Source organism: Danio aesculapii, chromosome 17 (assembly GCF_903798145.1).
Source record: "Danio aesculapii chromosome 17, fDanAes4.1, whole genome shotgun sequence".
Classification (NCBI taxonomy): Eukaryota; Metazoa; Chordata; class Actinopteri; order Cypriniformes; family Danionidae; genus Danio; species Danio aesculapii.
Window position 1 is genome coordinate 1948381 of NC_079451.1, and position 17972 is coordinate 1966352.

The following is a 17972-nucleotide window of genomic DNA, read 5'->3' on the forward strand; positions in this document are numbered from 1 at the left end:
TATTTAAAATGAGCAAAAATTCTTAAGGGAAAATTAAATTGTTTATGTTCAATCCACTTATAGTTGTTAAGTTAACTTAATCGATATGTGTTGGGACAACGTGAATGAATTGTTTGGAACCCAGCATTTATTTTTACAGCACAGCACACACACACACACACACACACACACAGTATGACTCTGCGGCTTTCACTTTTATGAATACTTGATAAAAACCTTTTAGGTAGGGCTGCACAATACATCGTTTGAGCATGGATATCACAATGTGTGAATACGCAACAGTCACATCGCAGGACGTGCAATGTGGAGTCAGGATTATAGTTGACCAACAACAACACTTCAGAATACATAAAAAGATTGGCGTAATTTCAGGTCAACCATAAAGTGAAAGTTTATCACTTGCTTGTGTTTTTAAGGCCAGTGTGAACATTTTAAGAGTGTTTAAAGCATTTGGGCACAAGGGAATATTGCGTTTATAGCTTTAACAGAGATTAACTGTATTTAATTATTTACACAATGAAGAATATACAGATTTATTGCACATTTGATTATTTTATTTATTGTATACTTGTATATTTGCTCTATTTATCTCTGCTTGTACGTAATATGTTTATTATATTTTAACCATCAACCTACAAAATCATCACAATCAATCTAACAATATTAATTTATTAAGTATCTTGTGAAAAACAACAGCATAAACCACTACGACTATGATCATTATTATTATTGTGCTTATTTAATGCTACCAATATGCATTTGAATACCCTTTTACAAGACATTTATAGCCATACTGAAAACATATTAGCAAGAAGTTTACCTCAAATCATGAAAATAAAATAGCTAGCGAACATACAGATAAGCACAAATGGCCATCTCTCAAAGTTTTGACCCGTTGGCTAGATAAAACCATTGCAAAAACTACTGTCACAGCCCAGCACACCTCCCAAACACACTCAAAAGATTATTTTGATGCTTGTTCAAGCTACTTATTTAAAATGAGCATGGCATAAATTAGATTACAGATATGATTAATATTGAATTATTATATATAAACGATGAAGACTATACAATGATAATTTGCATTTAATTATTTAAGTTCTGTGTCTGAATACTATACAACTTCTAAGAAAATCAGAAAAGCGCTGTTTATTTCATTTGCATCTTTGCTCTTTTGTATTTATCTATGCTTGTAATTTGATTAGTTTGTATTATGTAGAATAATCGTAATAAACAAGCCTGATCTCACGAGAAAACGTAAGTATTTTACGTTTTGCCAGTAAGGTGGCTAATTCGTAGGAATTCGTACGAGTTCAGACGTATGAAATCGTACGATTTTAAAAAGGAGGCGTGGCACCTAACCCCGCCCCTAAACCCAACCGTCATTGGGGGATGAGCAAATCATACTAAATTATACAAATTAGATCATACGAATTCATACGAATTAGCCACTAAATCAAAAAGTTACGAATTGCCGTGAGATTGTGTTGTAATAAACCTAAAATTATGAAATCCCCCAAATGCCAGGGCGTGGGTTTCCTCCTCCACAATGTCCTGGTCCTCCAGGTTTGGGGATGAGCATTGGGCTAACAACTTGTAAAAATTAGATGTTACAAACTACATGGTGCGGCTAAATATCAACTTCGATATTAAAAGCCCTGGGAGCAAGAGTAAGTTTGAACAAGCACCAGAAATCTTTTTTTAGTGTAAGAATATAAGCATCTAAATGGATATTTACATGTATATATTCGACCAAAATCAAACATACAGTCATTTACAGTCATCTGAAGGCACCAGAAGTTCCTCAGCAGTGCACAGATATATAACATTCCTAACAATGATGAGTGATGATCTTCAGTCCAGCCCGGAAGCATATGGGATATGAGATCCTCTATCATTTCACACAACATACCAAACCCACAGATGGAAAAGCCTGACAACTCGTGACCCAAGGAGACATGTTTACCTCACGCAAACATCCACTTTAACATGAACGAGTCTTCAAGCAGCCTGAGAGACGTCCAATGCAAAGTAAAGCTGGACAACACACATGCAGCAGAAGTGTAGTATAGATTCTATATGTGGTGAATATAGAAATAAATCACTCTGCATTAAGTAAAATGAGGATGGACACCCTTCTGAACTTCACTCTTTCAACGAACATCCATCATTAGTATTCATTTTATAGCAAACTGACTTCAAATTTTGAAACGTTATTGAAACAACACTGAAACCAGTTCAAATATTGAAACAATTTTCAACATGCGTTTATGTTATTAATTATTAAAATGTATTCAAATTAAGTGAGTTTATACTTGAAGTCAGCGCACGGTAAAAAAAATGACTTGAAAATTGGCAGCTATTTTTTCGTTTCAAGTAAAAACTTCGAGTTCACATATTGAAACGTTTTTAAATCAAGATGCGTTTACATTATTAATTATTGAAATGTATTAAAATGAAGCGAGTTTATGCTTGAAGTCAATGCATGGGTTTTTGCATTTGCATTTTTTCGTTTCGAGTAAAAACTTGGTTAATTTCTAGACATTTTTCAGAACACGGGATAATCCAGCCTGATCTCACAAGAAAACGTAAGTATTTTACGTTTTGACAGTTTAGTGGCTAATTCGTACGAATTCGTACGAGTTCAGTCGTACGAAATGGTACGATTTTAAAAAGGAGGCGTGGCACCTAACCCCGCCCCTAAACCCAACCGTCATTGGAAGATGAGCAAATCGTACTAAATTGTACGAATTAGATCGTACAAATTCGTACGAATTAGCCACTAAAAAAAAGTTACGAATTGCTGTGAGATTGTGTTGGATAATCATACTCATATCTCGCTTTTGTTTTTGTCTTGTTTCTACTCCAAATATCTAAACATTTTTAAATCAAGAAGCATTTATGTTGTTGATTATATTGTGTTGTGAAAATGTATTAAAATTAAGCGAGTTTATGCTTGGAGCCATTGCATGGGTAAGAAAAATACCTTAAAAACTGGCAACTATTTATTCATTTCAAGTAAAAACTTGGTTAATTTTAGACATTTTTCAGAACACGGTATAATAAATCATGCAAATGCATCTTGATTTAAAAAATTTTCAATATTTGAAGTACATGTTTGATTCTTAATATCTGTAAAATTTTGTTTCTCAAATAATCTTGATTTCAGAATGTGTAGAAAACTGCTCAGAGAAACAAGACAGACATATTGAGTAGGAAAAACTTCAGTTTATCATCTAATAATTCAATTTTAATTGTATTTCACTGCAAAAAGAAGCTTTTCTTACTTTAGTTTTTGTCTTGTTTCTAATCCAAATATCTAAACATTTTTAAATCAAGAAGCATTTATGTTGTTGATTATATTGTGTTGTGAAAATGTATTAAAATTAAGTGAGGTTATGCTTGGAGCCAAGGCATGGGTAAGAAAAATACCTTAAAAATTGGCAACTATTTATTCATTTCAAGTAAAAACTTGCTTGATTTTTAGACATTTTTCAGAACACGGTATAATAAATCATGCAAATGCATCTTAATTTAAAAATGTTTCGATATTTGAACGATATGTTTGCTTCTTATATATACTCTTATAATATAAATAAAACTGTTCTGGGAAAACAAGACAGACATACTGAATAGGAAATATGTATCATCTAATAATTACATATTAAATGTGTGCAAAATGTCCAGCTTAATTAACTGGTTAAAAGTATAATTTAAGAGCATTTTAATAACACAAACTGCACAGATACAATAGGTAATTCTCTCAAATCTACATTTTAAATGTCAGATCTAATCTGAATAGCATGTTAAGGTATCAACTGCACTACTATAGTAATCACGATAACTGTGATCAAGCTCAACTCAAGCAATTATATCAGAGCAAGCAAACCAGCCAGAAATATAAAGCCACCAGAGACCCACCAGTCTGGAAATGTTGTCTCGGCTCAAACTTTCCGATGGCTCCTGTATGATCCTGCTGTATTTTCCTCCCTGTTCACGCGCGCCGGAAAGTTCCTCCCGCGGTAATCATTCTTCAGGAGGCGGGAAGAGGAGACGCGGAGACCGGCGGAGGAGAGGAGCGCAGACCGCGATGGAGAGCTGGAGACCGACTGGCCTGGAGCTCTGAGAGAGAGAGAGAGCGAGAGAGAGAGAAATGGGGGTAGCACCAATGAGGCGGAGCGAGAGGATGGAGAAAGAGAAAAAACACAGCTGTATATGTGAGTCAGAGCCGAAGTGTGAAGCGCTTACCCTCAGCGTGATGCCCGCATCCTCGGCTTAGCGGTAGACCTCCATCCACTCATCCATCCATCCATGCTCAGCATTGAGATCCTGCAGCGCTGCGTGAGGGAGAGCGTTGAGGACGTTTCTTCTTCTCTTTCTCTCTTTTAATGCGGGTTCTCGTTTGTCTGTCGTCCAGCTACGTCGAAAATGTGCGTTTCGTTCCTAAAAAAGTGTACAATTAGCGTATAAACGTAGCCGATAATTTTAATAATTATAAAATTCAGTGGTTAGCACTGTCGCCTCACAGCAAGAAGGTCGCTGGTTCGAGTCCAGGCTGGGCCAGGAGGCGTTTCTTTGTGGAGTTCGCATGTTCTCCCCGTGTTGATGTGGGTTTCCTCCGCGTGCTTCGGTTTCCCCCACAGTCCAAACACACGCGCTATAGGCGGATTGATTTACCAAATTAGCCTTAGTGTATGAGTGTGAGTGTGTAGGTGTTTCTGATTCCTAGTACTGGGTTGCAGCTGAAATTGAATCCGCTGTGTAAAACATGTGCTGGAGTAGTTGGCAGTTCATTCCGCTGTGGCTAACCCTGATGAAAAAAGAGAGAAAGCTGAAGGAAAATGAAATGAAATAAAACGAAAAGTAATGGTCAAACACTGTGTCCAAACAATAGGTGACGACAATTCCAGCAACGAGACATTTGTCTGCCTGTATAAATGCGAAGACGTGATAGAAACATTTTAATACTGCATTCACAATAAAATGGTAAAGGCTTTAAGTATAATTAATGCATATTAAACCTATTTGATTATTAATAGGCTACTGAGTTACTCAGTCACAGTTCTGACTTTCATCTCCAAACCATCTGCTAGTTATTTTATATTAAAGATCTGAGGTGAACTATCTGCTGCTGCTTTCAGTTGTATGGCAATAAATGTCACTTAAAAATGTTGTTCAAACTCACGTTGGTAGTATTTAACACTGAATAAAGCACATAATCTGTACCTGAGGTGATCGTTGACATTTCATGGTGTTGTTTTGCCGGTACAGCTCGGAAATAGGCAACCCAGGCTCATTTGTAAAACGTACCGCTATATACATTTCTGGAGAGCGCCAAATGCGTCCCAGGAGCTACGTTGTTTTGCAGTTTTTGTTTTCACAAATCCACCAGAGGCTGCTGTGTTTGCTTTTTCAGATCTTAAATTTCTCTCACAAGTGCCATTCATGCCTGCTGTTTTTGAGTAAATCCATCAGAATCCATCGGCGGACTCGAGACGCAGAGAGGAGCTGACCATGATGACGACGAGCGGGTTAGAGTGCAGGGAAGAGTGGTTTCAGAAATCAGGTAAGACTAAAACAGAATCCAAGAAATAAAGTGAAGAGGTTCATAACTGGGTGAGAAAGTGGTAAAATCCGAAAACGTGGTAAAAAAAATCGGACGAGGGCTTTTCTTTTTCCGGAAGGCTTTTGTGAATCGTTGGTTGGGTTTAGGGCGGGCGGGCCAATCGGTAAAATTGGTTGGGTTCGGGAAAGGAGGAGGGTGGGTCGGCCGGCCGTTTGGCCGGTCGCCCAGTCAATCATTCAGCCAGTCAAACAGTCAGACGTTCGTTCGACAGCGGCCTCTGGTGGGTTCACGCGAGAACAGCGTGGGTGTGAACGGCACTCGAGGGAGACATCCGAGAAGCCAAAAAGGCGCACACAGCGGCCTCTCGCGGATTAGCGAAAACCAAAAACTGCAAAAATACATACCTCCCGGGACATATTTCGCTGTCTCCAGAAACGTCCTCGGGACTACGTTTTCAGAATGAGCCTGGGTTGGCGTATGAGTTATGAGTTTCACGTATGAGTTATTTGGTGACTTTTAGCGACTTTTCGGGCAGAGTTTAGCGCCTTTTCATTGAAAATAGTTGGCAACAGTGGGTCTGATGAGTCTCGATTTCTGCTGCGACATTCGGATGGTCGGGTCAGAATTTGGCCTCAACAACATGAAAGCATGGATCCATCCTGCCTTGTATCAACAGTTCAGGCTGGTGGTTGTGGTGTAATAGTGTATTTTTTTGGCACACTTTGGGTCCATTAGTACCAATTGAGCATCGTGTCAACACCACAGCCTACCTGAGTATTGTTGCTGACCATGTCCATCCCTTTATGACCACAGTGTCTATATCTTCTGATGGCTACTTCCAGCAGGATAACATGTCATAAAGCGCGAATCAACTCAGACTGGTTTCTTGAACATGACAATGAGTTCACTGTACTCAAATGGCCTCCACAGTCACCATATCTCAATCCGATAGAGCACCTTTGGCATGTGGTGGAACGGGGGATTGACATCATGGATGTGCAGCTGACAAATCTGCAGCGACTGTGTGATGCTATCATGTCAAGATGGAGCAAAATCTCTGAGGAATATTTCCAGTACCTTGTTGAATCTACGCCATGGAGGATTAAGGCAGTTCTTTAAAAATGTTAGATGGCCCTTATTCCATAGATGGACCCTTTATAAATATTTGTACTACAACAGTCTGAAAACATTGCAAAAAAGAAGATATATTTGCAGAACGTTCTGTTAACGTTACTGGAGAAACATTTGTACATAACTTTGAGCCCTTTTGTAGAACAGTTCTTGTTAGCTGGACACTCGCAGCATCACTGTCTCCCGTGGGTCTTGTGCTGTGTGTGTGCTTTATTTAGGCTTGCATCTGAGATTGTCAGACACACGCACACACAGTTTTCCTGCAGAAGAGAGGCTACTCCCGTCTCTGCCTCCTCCACCACTCATTAATGTGCTCCTCAGCCGGGCTCTGAGCGCTGGCACAGCACCAGCAGTGTGTGGAGCAGGCAGATAACTGGCTTAAGAAGCAGCCAATTCACAGCGCCAGCCTCCCTCCGTCCGTCCGTCGCTGCTCCAGCAGATATATCTGTCTCCTCGCAGACAACAGAGATGTTATCCGCATATATCCGCTGCGCGCACACTCACTGAGCACATGTGTGCGCCTGCTAAGTGATATCCCGGCTAACAAAAATACATTCTGAGAGCGTCTTGACAGTGTTGCCATCAAGTGTGAGCTCAGTAACATTTTCTTTTCTCAAGAAATCAGCACTTTGTTTTGTAGAGCAAGAGCACATTATGTGATGTTTTATAAACAAATTTGGGGAGGAGCACGCGCAGAAGTTTCAGTATCAAATACGTCATTGACAATTATTCTATTATCCAATCAGTTCTTGACCAAACCCTGATATATACCAAAGCTGTCTTACCTGCAGCATCTTACGACTTTAGCATCCCTCCACCACCCCGTCACCTCACCTCTTAAGCATTACAATCCCGGGGGAAGCGTTCTGGGGCCGGGCTAGATACTTCGCTCGAATCCCAATTCCTCTGTTTCCTGATAAGAGGAATAACTTGAGTTTAGGTGTCTTCCCCGAGCTCAGAGCCCTCTCCCTGGACAGCACGCCAAATACACTTTATTCTGAAACTATTGCAAGTGTGAACTCGTGAAAGTCCCTTCAGGATTAAAGAAAAGAAATAAAAAATAGCTGAAAACTAAAATGACTAGGGCTGCAACTATCGATTATTTTAATAACCTGTCAATTATGAATCAATTGATGAATCAGAAATAACCAATCCTTTATTATAAAAAGTTCATCCCTGAGCTTTTATAATAATAATAATAATAATAATAATAATAATAATAATAATAATAATAATAAAATTAAGTAGTTTTGTCCAGTTTTCAATACAAATATCTAAAAAAATCTTAAATCAAGATACGTACTGGACACATGAAGTAGCATAAGAAATTTTGTCTTGTTTTCTGATAAAAAAACACCTCAAAATAAGTGATTATTTGCTTAAAACAAGCAAAATTATTCGCCGATGGGGTAAGAAAAATAATCCTAATGAGATATAATCTCAAACAGAAGTTAAGCATGGGGCGGCGCAGTAGGCAGTGCTGGAAGGAGGTCGCTGGTTCGAGTCTCGGCCGGGTCAGTTGGCGTTTCTGTGTGGAGTTTGCATGTTCTCCCTGCGTTCGCTTGGGTTTCCTCCGGGTGCTCCGGTTTCCCCCACAGTCCAAAGACATGCAGTACAGGTGAATTGGGTAGGCTGAATTGTTCCAACCCAGGCTTATTCTGAAAACGTAGTCCCGAGGACGTTTCTGGAGACCGCGAAATACGTCCCGGGAGGTACGTAATTTTGCAGTTTTTGGTTTTTGCGAATCCACGAGAGGCCGTTGTGTGCGCCTTTTTGGCTTCTCAGATGTCTCCCGCGAGTGCCGTTCGCGCCCGCACTGTTCTTGCGTCAACCCACCAGAGGCCGCTGTCGAACGAACGTCTGTCTGTTTGACTGGTTGAATGATTGACTGGGCGAACGCCCAATCGGCCGGCCGACCCACCCTCCTCCTTCCCCGAACCCAACTGATTTTACCGATTGACCCACCCGCCCTAAACCCAACCAACGATTTACAAAAGCCATCCGAAAAAAAGAAAAGCCCTCGTCCGATTTTTTTTTTACCATGTTTTCGGATTTTAACACACTCTCACCCTGTTATGAACCTCTTCACTTTATTTCTTGGATTCTGTTTTAGTCTTACCTGATTTCTGGAACCGCTCTTCCCCGGACTCAAACCCGGTCGTCATCATCGTGGTCAGCTCCTCTCTGCGTCTCGAGTCCGCCGACGCACAGGACGAGCTAACCGGACAAACTGGTTGCGGCGGGAAAGCCCTCCACACGAAGGTAAGCGGTCAGCCGGCGAGCGCTAAAAGGAACGGCGTCATACCGCCCCACAGCGTTCGCTTAAAAAACGAAATGCAGCCATACGTACCTCCGGCTACATAATTCGCGGTCTCCAGAAACGTCCTCGGGACTACGTTTTCGGAATGAGCCTTTGTTGAATTGTTCGTAGTGTATGAGAGTGAATGAGTGTGTGTGTGGAAGTTTCCCAGAGATGGGTTGCAGCTGGAAGGGCATCCGCTGTGTAAAAACATGCTGGATAAGTTGGTGGTTCATTCCGCTGTGGTGACCCCGGATTAATAAAGAGACTAAGCCGAAAAGAAAATGAATGAAGTTAAGCATCACTTAATTTTCTCATGCCATTTTTCTTGTCTGTTCTTGATTTAAGATTTAAAACACACAACAAGTGCTGATTATACAAAGCAACTGTTAATGCTCAGAGAATTAAGTGTAAAAGTAAGGAGAGGGCGTGTTTTTATACAGAGATTATAAAAAAGTGTCTGGTGCATATGTCAATTAAAGTGTCAGAGATGAACAAGTGTGTTTTCTACAGGTGGTTTGTCAAGCCCACTCACCTGTGTAAGGCACACTCAGAATTGCATAGTGTTTTGAGGCTGTCGAATGATGTGGTTGGAGGAGAGAAAAGGTTTGTTATCATATTATACACTCTAAAATATACTGGGTTGTTGTAACCCAACGTTTGGTCAAATATGGACAAATACTCATTTATATTTCATTGAAAAACATAGTCCATATTTGACCCAATGTTGGCTTTCTAATGTGTGTGCTGTTGTTTATGAGGAATATTCCAGATCATTCTCTTCTGAGGGAACGTCTCAGCATTTAAGTTTTCATCCAGTTACTAAATTGCCATTTCGTCGTCAACTCAATTGTCATTTTCTTCATGTGATTATGAGATTCAGTCATTACTTCTGTGTATTTCGCCCCCCCCCCTGACAATCCAGTTTATTTATCTTTAATCCACTGATGCTGAAAAGCAAACTGATTAACTGTGATTATAAGGTGATTAGAAACCATGATATCCGTGAACGCATGATGACTTAAAATAAGCGACAGGAAAGTGATTAAAGATAAAGTGTGCGTGGATCTGCAGTGACTGTGCGTGGATGTGATCACCGAGCTGTTCATCATCCTGACACAGAGTGTGTGAAAGACGCACACATGAGCTCCGCACACGTCAAACATTAGACAACAAACATTCCTCTTATCACACCGACACAACAACACCTTCAGCACAGTGTGTGAGCGCGCTGCTTTTGTCTGAACACCGGATTAAAGGGGCTGTTCATCTAAAAATTAACATCTCCTCATTTGCTCACACTCAAGTGGTTTTAAACATTTTAAATTTCTTCACAAATCGAGAGATACTGGTGAATGTTGAGGAAAATCAGCCATTGATATTCATAGTAGGAGCAAAAATACTGTGGAAGTCAGTGGCTGAAACCATGACAATGTTTTTGGGTGAACTGTCCACCGTTCAGTGATATATTAGATCTCAATTAAAGTAGAGAAAAATATTACAATTGAAAATAATTAATTTCTATGATTGGCTAATAGGAGAGGGGACCTATATGTAAAAAAAACCTTGAGACGGATGGGCTACAGCAGCAGAAGACCACAGCGGGTGCCACTCCTGTCAGCTAAGAACAGGAAACTGAGGCTACAATTCACACAGGCTCACCAAAACTGGACAATAGAAGATTGGAGAAACGTTGCCTGGTCTGATGAGTCTCCATTTCTGCTGCCACATCCGGATGGTCGGGTCAGAATTTGGTCTCAACAACATGAAAGCATGGATCCATCCTGCCTTGTATCAACGGTTCAGGCTGGTGGTGGTGGTGTAATGGTGTGGGGGATATTTTCTTGGCACACTTTGGGTCCATTAGTACCAGTTAAGCATCATGTCAACCAACCAGCATTGGTTAAACTGGGCTCTGGTAAAGGGTTCTGAAATGGCAGAAGTTCGATTTTTCACATGAATCATCTGTTGATCTGCATCCCAATCATCACAATACTGCAGAAGACCCATCGGAACCCGCATGGAGCAAGATTCTCACAGAAATCAGTCAAGTTTGGTGAAGGAAAAATCAGGATTTGGAGTTGCATTCAGTATGGAGGCGTATAGAGAGATCTGCAGAGTGGGTGATCAACATCAACAGCCTGAGGTATCAAGACATTTGTGCTGCCCATTACATTACAAACCACAGGAGAGGGCAAATTCTTCAGCAGGATAGCGCTCCTTCTCATACTTCAGCCTCCACATCAAAGCTCCTGAAAGCAAAGAAGGTCAAGGTGCTCCAGCATTGGCCAGCCCAGTCACCAGACATGAACATTATTGAGCATGTCTGGGGTAAGATGAAGGAGGAGGCGTTGAAGATGAACACAAAGACTCTTGATGAACTCTGGGAATCCTGCAGGAACGCTTTCTTTGCCATTCCAGATGACTTTATTAATGAGTGATTTGAGTCATTGCAGAGATGTATGGATGCAGTCCACAATATTCATTCTGTTTCCACTGCACCATGACTTTTGTCATGATCACCAGCGATCTAACCACCAGAAATTTCTAGAAAACATTCACACTCACATGAACTAAAATCCTGCCTCATAATGGACTACAAATCCCAGTCATGCAGCACACACACTCACCTGCTCCAAGTCACCACCGATTAGACATTCACAGCTGCGGCTCATTCCCTCTCATCACCAGGACTATATATACACCTCTCAAACACACACATGTGGCTGAGTCTTATCTGTTATAGTGACATTACAACGCATTTTCCTGGTCTTGCCTTCCCGCGTTCGAACCTAGCCTTGTTTTGTTTGTGTACATTGCCTGCTGCCTGCCTGTGTTGACCTTCTGCCTGTTTTCTGACCATGACTCTGCATTGCCCTTATACATCTGTTTGCTCCAGTGTTGACAGTTGCTTGCCTGACCATCCCTGTTCAATAAAACCCTGCATTTGGATCCTCACCTCAGTTGACAGCTTTATAATCTATACTGTACATTATTTCTGTTAAGTGACGAGACTTTATTCTAAGCAAAGTCAGACCTTAATTAAATTATTAAAAATCAAGGCATGATCATATTTTATTTTGGTACAAACGGTGTAATCAAGAGCCCTTTCCTTTAATGTAAGCCATTATTTGTTGTTCCTAAAGGATAGGCGACAAGACCTTTGTCAGGTAGTGTATATGAAATGAGCAGAGACAACACAATTCTTGAGGTTGTTTTTGGAACAACTTAATCCCTTCATGTTGTCCCATTATAAACCAGCATTTCTTTTTACCGTGAAGGATACTAATAAGAAAACGAACTATCTGTGCTTTTAGTTTCATTGTTTACTGGTTATAAATGGGCTGTGGTGTCACGTATGCCCTGCATTAGTCGAGCAGACGTTCACTGAATGGACAGAACTGATGCTGAAATCCACAACACATAGCTCTGATGCAGATGAGGATCAGCCCACGCTCTCTCTCTCTCACACACACACACACACTCACATTACACCACTGTTAAAAAGAGCTGAAACCCAGCTGGAGACCGGGGGATGCTGGAGAAACTGTAAATAGCGTTGTGTTTTGATGGAGTGGGGCGTTCTGGCTTTGATATGAGGGGCTGCACAGCTTCAGCGCACTCATATTTTAGGAAGTAGGTCAGGTTTATAGCCCGCACAACACACAACAGACTGAGAGCAAAAAATAGACCTTCGCTTCACAAGACTTACAGCTGAAATCAAACGCGGCCGCAGATTAGCGAATGCAACACTTATGGATTCAGCATCTCAATTTACCGTAGCACAAGATTACCATGGATGATTTCACACTCACTGCAACTGGGGGAACCGAAATAACACGCAGTTAATTTCAAGACCGGCAATAAGAAAAGCTGAATGGTTTCCATATTCTGACTTTTTGCATGACAAGAGGAGCGTGTGAGCATTTGCATCGGCGTTCTATTTGGGGTTTGAATGAATAATGCAAATGTATTTAAATTCATATAGGCTATTTTGTGCAAGCATGGCTGATTCTGACTGGAAATCTCCTGGTGTTTCTGAAATCAAAAGCACTGGAGCTACAGCTAACAATGGCATTCGAACAATTGGTTTTCTCAAAGTTAGGAACATAACACTAGCATGTTAAGGGGTTAGTTCACTCAAAACCATCAGCCTTGTGTTGATTCTCATGTTGCCTTGAGGTAGAAAAATGGTATAATTTGATAAGAATAGCTATGTTGACATCCAAAAATTATGGATTAGCATTGAATTAGATTTAGCAATTAGAATTTAGGGCTGCTCAGTGGTCACCTCAAAGCAAGAAGGTCGCTGGTTCGAGTTCTGGCTAGGCCAGTTGGCACTTCTATGTGGAGTTTGCATGTTGCTGTGAGTTTCCTCCGGGTGCTCCAGTTTCCCCCACAAGTCCGAACACATGCGCTATAGGTGAAGTGGGTTAATTAAATTGGCCGTGGTGTATGAGCGTGTGTGTGAATGAGTGTGTATGGATGTTTCCCAGTATTGGGTTGCACCGGCTGTGTAAAACATATGCTGGAATAGTTGGCGGTTCTTTTCACTGTGGCGACCCCTGATAAACAAGCGACCAAAACAAAGGAAAATAAATGAATGAATTACAATTCAGCAAACCTAATTATGTTAATGTGCAAAACCGGAATAGACGAGCGAATAAAGCAGCGTTTCCATCATAGACTGTAAAAGATATGGTCGTAGTATCTGTGACGTCACCCGTAGGTTTCTGAAGAACGCAAATGAAGCTACAAGTAGGCGTGGCCAAACGTCGCCATTTTGTTCGCGCATCATCGCACTGACCAGGAATACCAAACAAGACCAAAGAGGCGAAGACGCATACTAGCATTTTGCTTAGACAGGCTTTTCTTTGGGAGAAACGCTTAATACTTCATTACATGTGACTCGCTTGTGTTCTGAGCAGGGCTTAATTTGATCCGGATCCGGCACCTCTGAAATCTGATCCAGCACCTCATTTTACCGATCCCCCTCCTCCAGGGGCGTAGCGGACATTTTAAAAGGGGGGGGGGGACAACTGTATGAGATAATACGTTCATATAATTATTAATCACCTGTTTCTAAATGGTCTGTCTCTAAAAGTAAGGGGGACGTATCCCGCCGTCTCCCCCGGTTGCTACGCCCCTGCCCTCCTCAACCGCCCTTCTCCCCCGTCTGCTGTTCACTTTCACTTTTTTCCTTGACTCCCCAACCCTCTTCACTGTCGTCCGCGACACCCCGCCCTGCTCACTTTCGTCCGCGACACCCCTCCGCCATCCACCGCACCAACTCCGCCCACTCTTTCGTGCCTTTTGAGGTCAGAGGAGTGAGGTTTACATGCATAGCACTTTATACTAGCTGGCCACCGTTACACTCACGCCCCTAAACCTCACTCCCATCCTGGATGCGCCCTTAAAATGTAACCCACCGGTCCCACTGCACCCACCCTGAGCTGGGATTGAACTGGTGATTCGTTGCATGGGAGTCAGTTATTCTAACAAGGAGGCTAAAGACCATGGCCTACCTATAGCATCTTTCGCTAGAGCATCTTTTGAGCTCAGAGGAGTGAGGTTTACCTGCATAGCACTTCACTAACTGGTTAACGAAGTGATGTCCATCAATGATCGAAAACATTAGCAGAACATGCTAATTTTCCAAAAAGTGGAAGCGGAAGTGATTCTAGGATATGACAAACCGTGGACTATTGCGTTTCGTCTGTGTGCTCTAAGACCCAAGTAGGTTATTATATACAAAAAGACCTTCTCCTAATGTGACAACTTCAATTTTTGGGGGATATTTAGCACCAGTAAAGTATCAGGAAGTGATGATTTTGTTCTCTTGGACTCGTTGGATGGAAATGCTGCTTTATTTGCAAAGGTTTTATGTGATATTCCAAATTTAATTCACATTTTTGAATGGAAACAAGGCTATTGGTGCTTAATGGAGTAGTTCACATAAACAATTCTAGTTTACTCTCGACTGAGTTTCTTCATTCTCTTGAACACAAAAGAAGATATTTTGAAGAAAGCGTGACTGTATTATATTGGCTCATTTCCACTGACTGGTACGGTTCGGTTTGGTACGGGTCACCTTTATCAGGCTTGCGTTTCCACTAAGGGTACCCTTTTGGTGAGCGTGGTGTATGACAGAAAGTTTCAGTCGACGTCATTCTCACTCGAGGAAATGTCTACAATAAAGCTGTACGGGTCACTTACATATCATATGAGAAGCACTTCTCACAACACAGATGCTTCATACACATAAATACTTGTGTAGAAATGTTTATTACTAACTTTTCAATGAACATGAGTTGATTATAACTGCAGATCAATGACAGTGCGAAACAGCCTACTGTAACGTCTGTAATTATATTAAATAACTAAATAAATGAACATATATAAACACATACAGCCCCTTACAGTCTCTGATATGTTACCAACTACAGAACAACACACACAGCAGACATTTCGTCAGTATTTAGGGTCAAAACAACACAAATTATAGCCTAGTCAGTGAAAACCTCTTATCTGTGTCTGTAATCTTCAGCAGCACATGTAGCCTCTGTTAGAGGACAATTCCGTCATTCCCGGTTCATATTAGTCCAAAAGCTGAAGATAATAAGTTAGTTAATCATGGCATTTTGTTCATGTTTGCTGAGAAATAATGTGCTCCTTTTTTCCGGCTTCTCCTTTGTTTCTTCACGCTTCACTCTCGCGTTTGTCAGTGTCTGACAGGATCGGGTTTCAAAAGCACGTCAATAATCAAGCGCAGGTTATTATCATCATCAGCTCAAGAAGTTTGTTATTTCAGATATAATGTTAGACGCGCGACGAACGCAAGGAAGAAAGCGAAACCGCTCGCGCCTCAGACTGCCTCGTAAAAACTACGAGGCTCAGGGTAAATCTGCTCTTCTTCTTGGTTTTGTGGCTGTTTATCCAGATGATGACAAGGTTTGTTTGAGCCCAGATCGACCATGGCTCATTATTATAAGTATAAATAATTCCGCTGTAATGTCTCGCAGTGTATTTCAAACATAGCGTTTTTTTTGTTTTCATTCTGGCTTGTTGCGTAAGCGAATGACGTATCTCTGTAAACCAATTTTTCAGCTGCGCGTCTAGCTCCGCCTTTTGGTACCCTTTCTCGTGTTTGGTACCCTTTCAAAAGGGTGCCGAAAAAGTGGTACGGTACGGTTCGGTACGCTTTTTGACAGTGGAAACAGCCATAAAAGCGTACCAAACCGAACCGTACCGTACCACTCAGTGGAAACGGGCCAATATTGAGACCACTTGTTTGCTGTAGCTCTCTTCCCATATAAAACATTAAAGACTCAACATTTGCATATTTATTCATTCATTTACCTTCAGAGGTCGCCACAGCGGAATAAACCGCCAATTATTCAGACACGTTTTACGCAGCTGATTCCCTTCCAGCTGTAACTCATTACTGGGAAACACCCATACACTCTCACATTCACACACACACTTATAAACATCAGCCAATTTAGCTTATTCAGTTAACCTATAGCGCATGTGTTTGGACTGTGGGGGAAACCGGAGCACCCGGAGGAAACCCACACCAACACGGGGAGAACATGCAAACTGGCCCAGTTGGGATTCAAACCAGCGACCTTCTTGTTGTAAGGCAAAATGCTAACCACTGAGCCACCGTACTGCCCCATTGGCATATTATTAAATAATATTACAAAGCTTTAATCTAGCATATTCATATTACTAGACTGTGTAATGAGCTAAACAAATCGAAGGAGTTTTAGCTAATCCCTCATCACACACACATTATAAGTGTTAATACGTCAAATACAAAACATTCAGAAAACGTTACAGTCCACGTAATATTTGCAGAATGACGAAACAGACGGTTTCCTGCATATAACCAGCAACCTTGAAGGTTTTCTGGAGGTTTCCAATCTTCGTCGATTGCATAATTTGCTAAAGTGGGTGCTCGTTTAGCCTTCTTGCTAACCGTTGATAGATGGCGGTATCATGAAGCTCGCAGACGCTTCCAAAGCACAGCAGCACACACACTCAACTAACCAAAATAAACATCTGTGCTAATAATGTTTCACACTCCTACTCGTCCAGCCCCCAAACGCACACACACACACACACACCTCTCCGTCTCTCTCCTCCGCTGCTCCAAACCCATGGCATATGACCTTCTGTTAAATAGATAAAGAATGCGCTTATCAGTCATGCAAATGAGGCTGAATTCATTTTGCACAACAGATGGTCTCATAGATAATGATGATGGAGGAGAGAAAATTAAATGTCTCTTGTGCGGTGGCCATGGCAACGGAGCTCGGAGTAATATCAATAACAAGCTCGCCGCATAATAAGGTTGTCAGTCCAGGGTGTGAGTTGGGGAAGCCCTCGCGAGTTCACCACAGCTACTCCTGACGCTTCACACACATCACCGCCTCAGATGAGTAATATCATTTATATTATGATTATTATTAATACTTAAGGGCGGCACGGTGGCGCAGTGGGTAGCACTGTCGCCTCACAGCAGGAAGGTCGCTGATTCGAGCCTCAGCCGGATCAGTTGGCATTTCTGTGTGGAGTTTGCATGTTCTCCCTGTGTTCGTGTGGGTTTCCTCTGGGTGCTTCGGTCTAAAGACATACGGTATAGGTGAATTGGGTACGCTAAAATTGTCTGTAGTGTGTGTGCGTGTGTGTGTATGAGTGTGTATGGATGTTTTCTGGTTATGGGCTGGAAGGGCATCCGCTGCATAAAACATGTCCTGGATTGAAGTTGGCGGTTCATTCCGCTGTGGCAACCTCAGATTAATAAAGGAAATTAATGAATTAGTTCTCATACTGCATGAACTTTCTCTGTCGACTGGAAATGATGATTATGTTTAAGGGAAGTGGTGGTCAACGTATTCCTTGTGTCAGAGGGACCAAACATCCTACAAGTATTGCTGTAACTAAAGTTTATTCATTTATCTTTTATTGCGC

The 17972-nt window shown here is 41.5% G+C and overlaps 1 protein-coding gene across 2 annotated transcripts in view; it reads right to left on the bottom strand.

The window, feature by feature from the left end:
- The window catches only part of myt1lb (myelin transcription factor 1-like, b), a 150014-nt gene extending 145900 nt beyond the window's left edge, over positions 1-4114 (bottom strand). For both annotated transcript variants that reach the window (XM_056477169.1, XM_056477168.1), the window contains exon 1: positions 3922-4114. The gene's annotated coding sequence lies outside the window, so the exon portion shown is untranslated. The remainder of the gene's footprint in view (positions 1-3921) is intronic.
- Between the last annotated feature and the right edge of the window lie 13858 nt (positions 4115-17972).